At 46.8% G+C, this 13,164-nt stretch overlaps 1 protein-coding gene across 1 annotated transcript in view; it reads right to left on the reverse strand.

The window, feature by feature from the left end:
• FAM135B (family with sequence similarity 135 member B) overlaps positions 1–13,164 on the reverse strand; it is a 179,625-nt gene that overhangs the window by 97,203 nt on the left and 69,258 nt on the right. The window lies entirely within an intron of this gene.

Genomic DNA, 13,164 nt, shown 5'->3' on the forward strand with positions numbered 1-13,164 from the left:
TTCCTAGTACCTAGAGAGTCTCTCTCCTGAAAATGTTGTTTATACCTCAGGTACCATATGGCAAGCACTCTGTCTTGAGTTTTAGGTAAGTGAATTCTAATTGTATTAGACATCAGGTTTTTAAAGGAACTTGTTCGACTCTTTGTCTTCCAAAGCATTCTAAATATACCCTAGTCCCTAAACACTGTCTGCAAGTTGAGTTCAACTTCAGGAAGACACATCTATCCTATGATGACAAGAGACTTGGCTGCATCCACTGAGCAGAGTTATGGAAAGTGAACAGCTGAATTTCTCAGAACCACTTAACACATAAACTGCACACTAGGGAAAATAGAAAAAATAATCTAAAATAAATAATGCTAATATTTATATAAGGCAATGATTACCTACTCATAAAATGACCAGCCGTGTGGTACTTTACAGTTTCCAACATGCTTTCCTATATGTTATCTAATTCCTTGATCCTTGTAGGAAATTGCTAGGGAAGATTTTACTTCAGATGAAGGCTCAGAGGAAAAGAGGCGGGACTCTTGGAATTTGCTATGCAACAAGGCATTGTGTGGATCCATCCTCGCATCTATCTATTTAGCAACCAAGAAGTCTCAAGTGAATGAATAAAATGCACCCACCTCCTAGCAAAAGGTAAGTCCTCTGTAACTCACTACAGAAAGAATGAAACAGCATGTTTGCAAAGAAAGCCCCAAAAATATTAGGAAAAATCAGTGCAACCAACAAAGAAATGCCTCAGCTTAAATGCCTCATGCGTTGGCCTCAGATGGCTTGAAGAATCCCTTGGAAACAGGAACAAAGGGTCACTCTTAACCCCTCCTCCCCCAGTGCAGAGTGACACCCAAGCCAACACCTGCCTTGTAGCTTCAGAGGACAGAACACAAATGTGTAAAATTCCAGGTCATTGCCAAGGCTGCTCAGATGTTCCTGCTCTAATTTGCACTTCGTCATAAAGGAAATAGAATTACCAGGCTAATACAGACCTATTTAGACCCACTGGATTCAAATTGATGTGGCTTTTAAATAGAAGTGATCCTTGTGTGCAAATGCCCTTCTGTTTTATTTGCTGCACCAGCCCTTTCTCTATCACTGTCAAGGTCTAGTTGATCTATCAGTCAGCCCGACACAGGGGCAGAGGATGGATGGGGTAAAGACTCTGAAGGTCAGAGCAGCACTGAGCCATCTAGTACCAGGAGGGACAGCCAGCAAAACAGTTCAATCACCAGCCTTTCTGGGCAAGTGACATCACCCCTTGTAACCACAGCTTTCCACGTGAAAAATGGTCATATCCACCCTGACCTCCTGGGATCCATATAGATATAAAGAGCATAAAATAAATTAAGATCCTAATACCAGGCACATACTGGATGTGCAATATGCAGTAGGAAGACTCTTTAATTGTGCTTAGAAAAAGGTCTAAGTGCTTTCTGTTGAATACAGTTCCACTGACCACATTTATTTTTTTTTGTAAGATGTTTAGAATTTATTTTAGAGAGAGAGAGAGCGTGTGTGCATCAGTGGGGGTCAGGAGGAAGGGACAGAGAAAGAGAGAGAATCTCAAACAGACTCTCTGCTGCCCATGGAGCCTGATGTGGGGATTGATCTTACAACTCTGAGATTATGAGTATGATGCTTACCCAAATGGGCGGCCACCCAGGCATTGCCTGTTGGCCACATTTCTATGGGAGATTAAACTCCTCTGACTTTGAGCATATTGACAAACTAGACCATAGGACTCCATGGCATTTGAAGATCACTAAATCCCAAAGTGCCCCATTAGGCCCAGGATGATGCATTTCTTATGCCTTATGGGACTTTCTGTGTCATTTTATCACTGTTAAGGAGGGCATAAAACAGGTGTCTACTTACAAAGGAAGGCTCACTGATCACAGATACCCTCTGGGATCGTGGGCATCACTGAGACAGTGACTGCCTGCTTTGTTACCACTCAGCTTCTTCCCCCAACAATGACAGTGCACACTCTGATACCTTGCCCATTATCTTGGCTCTCTCTTCCTGACATTCTGAAGGAAATGTGACTTTCATATTCTTGGCGAGGCCTCTTCCTGGAATTTCTAGTACTGGCTCTCCAGCTCATTTTATGGAGTTCTCGTTTGCAAACAGAAAGCACTTGTTGCAGCTCACCCGTCTTTTGTGCATCAGGCACTGGGCACCCAGAGATGAGGAACGTGCATGTTCTCTCCATCCTTGGAAACCTTGGGGATATTCGGGATGCTTCCCTTTCTTAGCTGTGGGGTAAAGAGCCATGTCTCTCTTTAGAATATTTTTACTTGATGGTAACCAGATTTCTACTCAAGTGGTCCAATAAAAAGGTATAGACTAGAGTCTCCCCAAACATCTGTCTTCTTGTGTGTGTGCCAGGGCTGGTATCATATGTTAGTATCTGAAAGGACAGCTGGAACTTTAAGTGGGAGGGGGTAATGTAAAAAAGGTAGAAGGAAGAAAAAGGAACAGAGAGGAAAAGGAGAGGAAAGGAACAGGGGAAACAGAATAGGGCAGATGTAGAAGGACTCCTCCATGGCTCCCATCATTCAAGAAGCGAGTTTCAAACATCTTAATCTGGAATTTGAGGCCAGAAGGCTAGAGTAAAAAGACTTTTTTGCTCTACTGAGCTCCTCACACACACACACACACACACACACACACACACACAAATAAGTGATACTGACAATCTGCATATCTGTGTTACCTCTAAATGTCTACAACTTGAAGGATGACCAGAGGCCCCTGTGAGTGCAGATGAGACAGTGTAGGTTCCGTCCATCTGACACGGACCCTCTGTCCCAGAGTCCAAGCCTGCAGCACTCTCATGGGCATTTACTTGTGGAATGAATCCCATTCTCAACTCCAAGAACATGGCCATGGCTCTGCCTGCACACAGGAGCTCCCCAGAGAGTCAGGTTTGTGCTGAATAGTCAAATCTCTGGGAGACTCCTTCCAACCCTCCAGGTCTGGGGATGGCTGGATGAGACATGGGCTATTGGCCAAAGAAGATGCTGAGAAGCCATCACTGAATTTCTTCAAACCCAGGCCATGTTCCTACATGAGAATCCTCCAACACAACAGAGCTCATAGGAGTGGAAAAGCCAAGTTACATTAAGAGCAACTCAAGGTCAGGACCTTGGTTTTCTTATCATTTAGCAAAGGACTCCGTTCAGTGAGGCAAACTTACTTTCCTAGACTTGCCCCTCTGCTTTCTCACTGTATGGCCCTTGGGCATCCCATTCAATCTGAGCTTACATAAAGCAAGAATCATGCCCGGCCTAATTTCCGTAATGAATTTGAGACTCTGATGAGTTGAGGAGTAAAGGAGTATATTTAACTGTAAAGTTCTCAAAACCCAAGCAGATTTCCTAGTAAGGTGAAGATGATAATGATTCTTTAAGCCAAGTGGTTTTCTGGCTATTTCTAGGAACAGCAAGGACAAGAAGTCACCTTGAAGCCAAATTATTATTTTTTTCTAACAGTTTCAAAGAATAGGCAGAAAAGAAAACTCCCTTGAAGCAGATGTTTACTGTTTCTCTAGAGAATGACCAGAGTGACTTCCCCTATCACCTACATGTGTTTGGCTGGTAGGACCAGGTAACACTCATTGCCAAGCTAGAGGGGTATGACATGACCTTGTGTGACCCCACCGTAGCTACTACTTTCCTTGGAGACCCCTGTCACAAGACCGCAAGTAAAATAATCCGTGCAGGGAGAGTATAACCCCTGGGAGAAAACAGCCAAGGTGTTGATGACTCTTTCTGGAATTTGGAAAAGGGGAGACCCTTGGGACTGGGAAGAGACTTTCTGCAACCAAAGAGGTGTTAACATACTATATGGATATGGTAAGGACTACCGTTTTCCGGAAATAAAGGTAGCTTGAGGAGCAGTGGAGCCAAGGATGATGACTCTGGATGTTCATAATGGCCCAAGGGTTCATGAGTAGAAGGGTCGGTTTGGTTACATTATGAGCTGGAAAGTTCTGTGGGTCCATCAAACTTGGCACAAAGGTTAGTACTTTGAATAGCAACATTCAATGCTTTGAACATGTAAATGTCACCTAAAAAATGGTAATCTGAAGTCCTGAGGTAGGACCCCCAAACCCTATGCAGATGCCTGGACCAGCAAGGAGCTCACCTTTGAGGCTACAAGCTTCCTAGCACTCTAAAGAACCCTCTTCACCAGAGCACTTGTGTGGCCATGAAAAAGCCCCAGTAGCAGGAGACTAAACAGACCCAGATCCTTCCTAACCTGGCTTTCAAAAGAGGATCCCATTTCACCGTGTAGGCCCAGGGCTCCTCCACCAATGTGAGATGGGGGAAGCGGGTCAGCATTTCTGCTAACAGGGCATTCAGATAAAAAAGCACTTCTATGGAATATCTGAAGAGATGTAAATGCACTTGTAACTTCAATTTCTGAAACACATTATTTTGGTGACATTGATAAAAGGCTGTATTTTACTTGTCATTTGTATTGCCATTTGAAAAAAATACAAATGTTTTCCTTGCTTTCTATTTAAAATATGTGATGCCCGCGGAATATGGAATACTTCACTTCAATTGACAAGGATAGGAGTTTATGCCTTACCCATAATCCCAGATTAATGGGTTTCTGTGTTTTTTGTGATAAGACATGTTCATGTATTCATTAAATTCTTATTAATCACCCTCTATGCGTCAGGTCCTGTGGAGACACTGGAATTCAGAAATGGATGATCAGAGCGCCTTATGGGGTGTATCTGTCTTGCTCATCTGTCTGTGGAGTAGGGAATGGGTCATCCCTTTGTTGCTCATTTCCACAGACATCTCCTTGTCTGAATGCCTTTCTCATCTCTCTGGATACACTACATTATTTACAACATCTTTTTTTTTTTAATTTTTTTTTTTTTTTTTAGGCATCTTATATGACCTACGTAAACAATTTGAACTGAGGTGGCAAGTTATGTACAACAAACTGGGTTTGAGCGTAGACGTCATTATTTCTTAACTACATGGTTTGGAAACATCACTTCTCTGTACGGTCTAATAAATACAAATCTGTTCACCCATTGCAAATTGCTCCATAGCAGCTAGCCTGGGATCGGTTGGAGTCCTTTGTATCCCTTATCTCACTTGACCTTGGGTATGAGAGTCTTCATTTTACTCCTGAGGAAGCTCAGGATCACAGAAGTTAAGTTACATCCTCAGCATCAAATATGGTAGACGGTCCATTGGAGACTCCATCCTTTCATCCCTAAGTTTGTTTACTCACTCATGTGTTGTTTAACTAAACAACCACACAGGCAATATGGTAGACATAATGCCAGTCATGGGTGATGGTACAACAATGACAAGGAATATTCTTCAACATTTAGTCCAACATTTCCCAGCTTTGTTCTCTCCTCCCTGGACTCACACTGCTCCATCACTTATGTTTTGTAGAAGAAGAAGTGAAATCCTAGAACGACAGAACAGTGGGCTGTGCATACAACAGTCGCTTGAAAATGGCATGGAATCAATCCACGACTTCATGACTAATGAGTGTGGGGTGAAAGAAAGGTGGGGGGGGCGCTCAGAAGTTTCTGAATGCCAGCAGTAGTCCCGGCACCCAGGATGTCAGCCTCCTAAACTATTCCGCACAAAGACTCCTGTTACCCAGCAGATACTGTGGTCTGGCAAAAATTCATGTTTACAGAAACTAAATCAAAGAATGCAGAGAAAAACCACCATTTAACCTACTGAAAATGAACAAGCGCTGCCACTGCAATTCAGTGGTGAGCCTTCCCCCATCTCCACGGAGCAGGCTTAATTACTTAATTATAACCATTGTGACCTACCTATTAGAGGGAGCCCAGTAAGGCCAGCAGCTGATAATACTCTGTTAGCCAATAACATGCATGGCTATATAATCTCAAATAAAAAGGCCAGCATGTGGCCTCCAACAGATGCCAGTGGACCCGCTGGGTTTCCTTTCGATCTGTCCTCCCCACCCAGCCAGCTCAGGTGCTTCCATGTGCATTTCCATGGCAGAGTCAACTGCACGGCCTCCGGCTTCGGCAAGGACAAGAAATGCTTTTGAGCTCAGTGCCACGGATGTACCCTGGGCTCTGCCATTTGTACATTGTGTGCTTGTGAGCCTCAGTTTCCTCCCCTCTAAACTGGGGATGGGAGAGGAACAGAAGAAGTGAGGGCTGGAGGAACTGGGGGCTGGAAGGGTTGAACAAGATGACCCATGAGAACATCTGGCACAAATGCTAACAAGCAGCAGGTGCTCAGAGAAGAGCTGGTGCCACACAGGCAGCAGCATGTAGTCTACCAACTACCGGTAAAAGGCTCAGGGGATGTGCGAGGGGGAATCATCAGGTGCCTTCAGCTCTGGGGAGAGAGCAGGCTTGGGCCAGGGCGGTGGGCATGGCTCGCAAGGATGAAGGAGCATGGAGACTCCCCCTGCTTTCTCAGGAGATCTGGGGGTGGAAGGTGTGGATTTTTAATGCTCCCAGCTTCAGCTCTGAGAAAAAAATAATAATAACTATGACTCTTTATTGCTGAGCACCTTGCTTCCCCCTCGATCCCATAGGATGTCTCTGACTGTTCCCCCTGCCTCTCTGGGGCGTAGACCCCCATCCGGGTCTTAGACCCATGTCTCTTTTCCTTTATGGGCTCTTCTCTGTCCCCAGGGCACCTCAGTCCCTTCCCGCACTTTATATACCACTTAGAGGCTGAGAGCTCTCAACTGTGTGATGGTAGCCTCGTCCCTCTCCTGCATCATGGGCATGATCCCTCAGCCCCAAGACATTATGCCTTTGACGTCAGATACCATCAACTTATACATCCAAGGTAGGACCTCTGCTTTAGTTTCCCAAAAGTGCTCCCTGCCCCCCCCCATCTCTTACCCCTAGTAGTACAGTGCTTCCGGTCATCTCTGATTCCTCTTCCCTGCACCCCCCCCACCTCCTTTGCCAATCATCTGCGAATCCTGTAAATTCACATTCAAAGTGTGGCTCTGATGAATCTAATCCTTTCTCTGTCGTTTTAGGATTTTCTCTCAATATTGAACATGCTTCTACTATTACCACTCTTGAGTCGATTAATATAAAATATAAACCCGGTGTCACCGCCTCTCATGACACTTAGAACAAAATCTAAATGCACCGGTCCTAAATGATCAGTGTGGACACTGCAGTCAAGGGGAGGGCTTAGCACAGAGCCAGTGCTTCGTGAGGTGTCCAGGCCGGGCAAATATTTATAGAATGCGCAGCTGCCCAAAACTCCAAGTGACCCAATCCCAGAGAATTTGGCAGTGGTATTTAATAAACATTTGTGGAAGTGAGCTGAGTCTAAGGCTCGAGCCGCTAGCTCAGGAGGCTGGCTCTGTTTCCTGCTACATCCTCACAATGGCCCGGCACCCACACCGATCCATGCTCCCCTCCAAAAGGCAGGCACAAGTACGCCTGCAAGGCACAGCATGGGGTTTTCTGAGGAGGGTATCAAGCCCTGTCTTCTGATCCTGAAGCCCGTTCTGTTAGTAAGTCATTAGGAGACAGCAAATGGGAGGCAAAGAACCCTGTTTATGTGATTCAGACTTTTCTGAGCCATCTGCCTCAGCCATATGCTTCCCAAGGAGAACGAAGAACAGCCACAATTGCAGCTAATCAAATATTTGTGGGAACTGTAGCCACCACGCCCAGGCCCAGTCATGGTCCCCAGGATGTTCCAAGGAGTACAGAGCCATTCTCCAGTCCATGGTGACCTTGGTTTGGCCTTAACGGGAAACCACAGGATGTCAGGGACAGTTGTGACTTGCTATCACAGTAGCAGGGAGCACCCAGCGTCAGTCAGTGCTGAGTAGCTGAGACCAGGTGGTCACTCTGCCTTTTCCTTCCACAGAGATGGAAAGTTTCTCCACAGGGAAGGCCAGCCCCACTGCCCGGGGTTGAGCCAGGACTGACTAGTCTGGAAAGATCAGCAGCCTCAGCCCCCTTCTCCCTCCAAGGGCTGTCCCCCAACCCCTGCCCCTCCCCAAGCCGGGAATGAGCAGAGATCTTTCCAGTCATAGGACCTTCTCACCTGAACCCTGTCCTTTGCCTTAGTTTTCTCCTACTGGACTCCTCCATCCTGCTCATTAGGGCATATACCTGGGCTGTACCTATAGTTGGGGGGGGGTGCATATTCCAAGTTGGTTGAGTGTGGTTGCCCACCAATCAGAATACATGTCAGGAAGAGTGATGAGCGGGACCCTGAAGGCCATCTGCTATGCCAGACATAGCTCCCTGAAGTATGGATTGTAGGGAATGTGAGGATCTGGGGGAGGAGCCAGGCCAACTAGCCAATAGGTGGGGTGCTGGAAGGTTTAGGGCAGGGGCTCCTATGACGACTGTGCACTAGCAGAATGCTGCCCCTGGTTGACCTGAACACGGCACCTTCATAGCCTGTGCAGCTCAGCCCAGCCATTCTTGCCGAGACCCGGCCCTGCAGCCAGGGTTTGTGTTCTCAGCCCACATCTTTCATCCTTCACCTGCTCCCTCTCAACCCTGGGGCAGCCCAGAGAGGCCTGAGCTGGTCCTCCAGGGCACGGATGCTCCTGCACACCCCCCTTTCCCTCCGACAGCTCCTTCTCCTGCTGCTGTACATCTGTGCACTGAATGCCACAGAAGCACGGTTTGGCCGTGTGTAAACGTGGGTAGTACCCTAGGGCCAGGGGTCCCCTCTGCAACTCAGACCTCCCCTATCTCTCAGTGCTCCCAGGGTCTCCCAGCTGGCCCGCATGCCTTAGAGCCCCACCTCAACTGGTGATCTGGGTCACTGTGGGTCACCTTGACTCAGACCTGGCCCTGGCTGAGTCTGGTAACTGACCTTCAATGCCACATGCAGCACGTGCAGGACAGAAGGGCTCCTACCACACACCCTGACCAAGCTCTGGGATACTTCTTCATCTGCTCATCTGCACTTGCCCCCACTCACCCCCACCCCCCCAGCTCCTGCCCATAGCTGGACCAGTCTCAGGCACAGCTGGAGCATATACAGCAGCCAGCTGCTTATTTGGTGTCGACACTTCAGGGAATAGGAGCCCGAGGGCCTGATGCAGGAGCTGTTCCCTTTTCATCTTTCTGACCTATTTCAGACGCTCTCACTGGGAGCAAGCTTTCCCTGGCTGCCACGGCCTAGAATGAACGTCCTCCCCTCCAGATCCCATACATCGACTCCTCAACACCACTTAGCATTTATGAGATGCTATTGTTCAATCCACCGCAAGCCCCCAACACACACACGCTCACACCACTCAACAAGAATATTGAGAATCCAAGGCCCACGCAGGGCTTAGACTCAACACAGCTCCTGTTCTTAACAAGGACCATGATCATTGTGTCTCCTTGAAGAAAAGTTATCATTTCCTCCGTGGTATCACCTGTTGAGTCTTGCACTGATGACCTGTATAGGTCCATATTGACCGTAGGTTTGGTCAATTACAGAAATATGTCGAGAAGGTGTAAGGAACGTTCGAGCGCTCCTTTGCGGGGGGCACTGAAAAGCTTGGGTTAGAGTCTACATTTTTCCTTAGTACAAGGACACGCATGATGCTCCTTTCATTCCTCCACTTTCTGTAAAATGGATCAGAGTCTCTAATTACAGAGAGGCCACAACTATCAAGCCAGGCAACGGAAATGAGCATCTAAGGTTCACGATAAATGAACACTATTGTTCAAGGGTTTGATCACTTTCTTAACTATGTTTTTTGGTCAGGAGGCATTCACTCAGTGACTTCCACCACACCAAATACAAGCACCTTCTGATTAGACCTATTTGTTGATTTTCAGAGGTCCTAGCATAGGACCTTGCCCCAAGGGGGTAATCTATGAATATATATATTTAAAGATTTTGTTTATTATTGAGTGTGTGTGTGTGTGTGTGTGTGTGTGAGAGAGAGAGAGAGAGCAGGAGGGGCAGAGGGAGAGGACCTCAAGCAGACACTGTGCTGAGTGTGGACTCTGACATGGGGCCTGATTTCCCAACACTGAGACCATGACCTGAGCCTAAATCAAGAGTTGGATGCTTATGAAGGAGCCACCTGGGAGACCCTAGAAATATTTTTTGAATATTCTTTTTCCTCAGACATTTTTCCCCACTTAGCTTTCTGCTTCTCATCCAGCAAGGCCTCATTTGTTTTGTTCCGTCTTTGGGAGTTCTTCCCTCGGCACCCTAAGCAGGGATAATTGCTCCCTCCCCTGTCCCCAGAACATTTTGCACCAGTTTGTTAAGGACACCTGTCCTGCAGAGGTACAGCTCTCTGTGTCTTTCTCTCTCTTAGGGAGACTGAAGGTTCTCTAAGCTTGCAGAGTACATCGCTCACCACTGTGTTCTCTTGCCTTCCAGCAAGGCGTTTGGCATAAATGGCACACGATTAATATTTTTTAAATGAATTGAAAGCCTCATCTTCATCTCAAAATCCTACCTGTGTCTCAATGACCTTTCAAATGTCACCTCTTCCTGGAGATGTTTCCCTTTGGTGTAGTGACAAGCGGTGGAAGCTCCGAAATCTGATCTCTATTCAAGTTCTCTCTCTGTTCACTTGTAAATTGCTTATCCTCTTGAGCCTATTGTTCTTCATATATAAACTAATCATGAGGCCTTCTTCTTCTAAAGGGTCATTGTGGTAGATATGACAATGACTGGCATAGTTATTGTTACTAAAAACACACATCCACCCCCACATTATCCTTCTGTCCTTACACCATTGTTGCGTCCCACAGGGTCCACTTTCTATTTATTCATCTTGAAATCACCTTACCCCCACCCACATACTGCCAGCTTCTCTGCCTCTACAAGCTATGGGAAGGCATAGGCAATAGGCTGGTCATTTGGGTCTTCCCAGAAACCTAGGTGAGCGCTTGAATAAACTAAATGTTCAACGGGAGTCTAGCAAGATAAGGGTATGGTTGGCCTGGGGACTGTGATTACCCCCAAAGGAAGGGTGAGGCCTCACTAGAAAAGGCAGCTTTTCCTTTTTCATCCCTGAGCTGCTATTTTAAGTCTGAGAATCCATGTGTTCAAAATGGGGGCCGAGGGCCAAAAGAAAATCGCATCATTCTATAAACCTATTTCACAGATAGGAAATGGGAGGCTTAGGGAGATGGAGAATCCAGCCCAAGGGCAGAACCAGCAATGGAATCCAGACTCCAGCCTCCCAGTCTGAGGCCTTTCCTCCTGCCCATCCCTGTCCTCCTACTGTGATGCTCCCTGGGGCACTGAAGGACTCTTTCCAAGGATCTCTCAATGCCTTTATGTCTGAGCAAATTCTATAACCAGCATCTGAAAGTCACAGCAGCATCTGCCTGGGTGTCAGCCAACGCTTAGCCAGTTGGCTCCAAAATCAATGCACGCCTAGGCCTACGTCCTCAGAATCAATTATTGCAGCTTTAGATTCAATCACCAGATGGCCTGCTAAGTCATGCTCGTTTGTCTTCACATTTGAACCTTGGTGTGGAGGCAATCCTGAAAGCTTGCTGTTTATGCACCACGGTCACTATCCACCGGCCAGTGTAAGCTGTCGGGATCAGGGGACAGGGGGACAGCTGGACGTCCTGCGCACTCAGCCCCGACCAATGCTGGGCTACCATGCACACTGCCCCATGCTCCTCGGGGCCACCCAGCATCTTGGCATTGCTGGTCTACACATCTGGGTGAGTTTCTTGGGGGCACAGTCATGCTGTGGCACAAGGTCAGAGAAAAAGTAAATTTTAATGACCATTTCAATTATTTTCTCTTCTTAATTTACATATTCAGCTTCTCCTAAACTAGCTCCACCTCCATGGCTTTTAAATACAGTCAACTTCCTCTCATTAGAAATAAAACACATACAGAAGTCAAACCTCCAAGCGCCTCCAGCCACTACCCTACTTCCCTTCTCGCCACAGCAATGAACTCACCCAAAGAATGCCTACTGGGGGCCCCTGTTCTTCAGTACCCCACCCGCTCTTCCAATCTCTCCCCCCCGCCCGCAAAAATAAAACCTGGTTTCTGCCTCCTTATCACCACCAAGGGAGCACCCTACACACTGCTCAGATTTTAAGATAAGTTTGAGCCCACATCAGGCTCAATCCTCAGCAGGGTCCTGCAATGTGGGTCAACTCCTCAGCCCTGAAATATGCTCTTCTCTTGGCCTCTGAGAAATGACTAGTTTTATTCTTGACTCTGGTAGCTCTTCTCTGTTTCCAGGTCAGAATCACCTCTCTGAAAGTCAGGGATGCCCACATTCCCCAGCGGCACTTCCTACCTCCCTTCCGCTGGTTTATTTTACTCCATAACACATTACCACACTGGAGGCTTATTGACGATCTGTTCTTCCAGCCAGAACCTAAGTGCTAGGAGAGCAATAAGTTTGCCTGTTCGGGCATTCTGAGTACGGTACATAAAATGGAGCGTAGCACATGGCCACTCAATGAAAGTTATGTTCCTAACCCAGATGTTTTTCTCTAAGTTCACGACCTGTACATTTGATTGACGACCTGAAGTCTTCCGCTTGGATTTTTGAAGGCACCACACATTTAACATGGTTAAAAATAACTTTTTCAGGGGCACCTGGCTGGCTCAGTCAGGGGAGCATGTGACTCTTGATTATGAGTTTGAGCCCCGCACGGAATGTGGCGATTACTTAAAAATAAAATCTTTTTTTTTTTTGACTTTTCCATATCATCACTAGAACAAAAAAGAAAAAAAAAAGCTAAAAACCTGGTTTCTCTTCCAAGATTCCTTATTTTAGTAAGTGGTTCTATGATCCAGTCTCTCGCGTAAGCCAGAAATCTGAGAGCCACCCTGGATTCTCCCCTCACTTCCCAAATGTAATCTCCCAGCAAACCCTCCCACTTCGCTCCATCTCAGCCACCAATGGGTTTGCCCATGCTCTCCCTGGCCCTCACCTGGACCACAGAGGGACTTGGTTCTGCTGCACCTGCCCTGTTGCAGATGGATTCCCCACCATGTCCCGAGAGAAGAACGTTTCCAATATGCAAACAGGACCAACCTGTTCCCTTGATCAAAAACCTTCAGAATATTTCCATACATCTTAGGGGTAAAGGGAAACAATTCCTAGTGGAGTCCTCAAAGTCCATTTGCCTTGCCCATCTTTCTCTCTGTCCTTGTCTCACCCTTGGCTCCCTGGCTTACTGCCCTGCAG

The sequence above is a fragment of the Nyctereutes procyonoides genome, unplaced genomic scaffold (genome assembly GCF_905146905.1).
Source record: "Nyctereutes procyonoides isolate TBG_1078 unplaced genomic scaffold, NYPRO_anot_genome, whole genome shotgun sequence".
NCBI classification, from domain to species: Eukaryota; Metazoa; Chordata; class Mammalia; order Carnivora; family Canidae; genus Nyctereutes; species Nyctereutes procyonoides.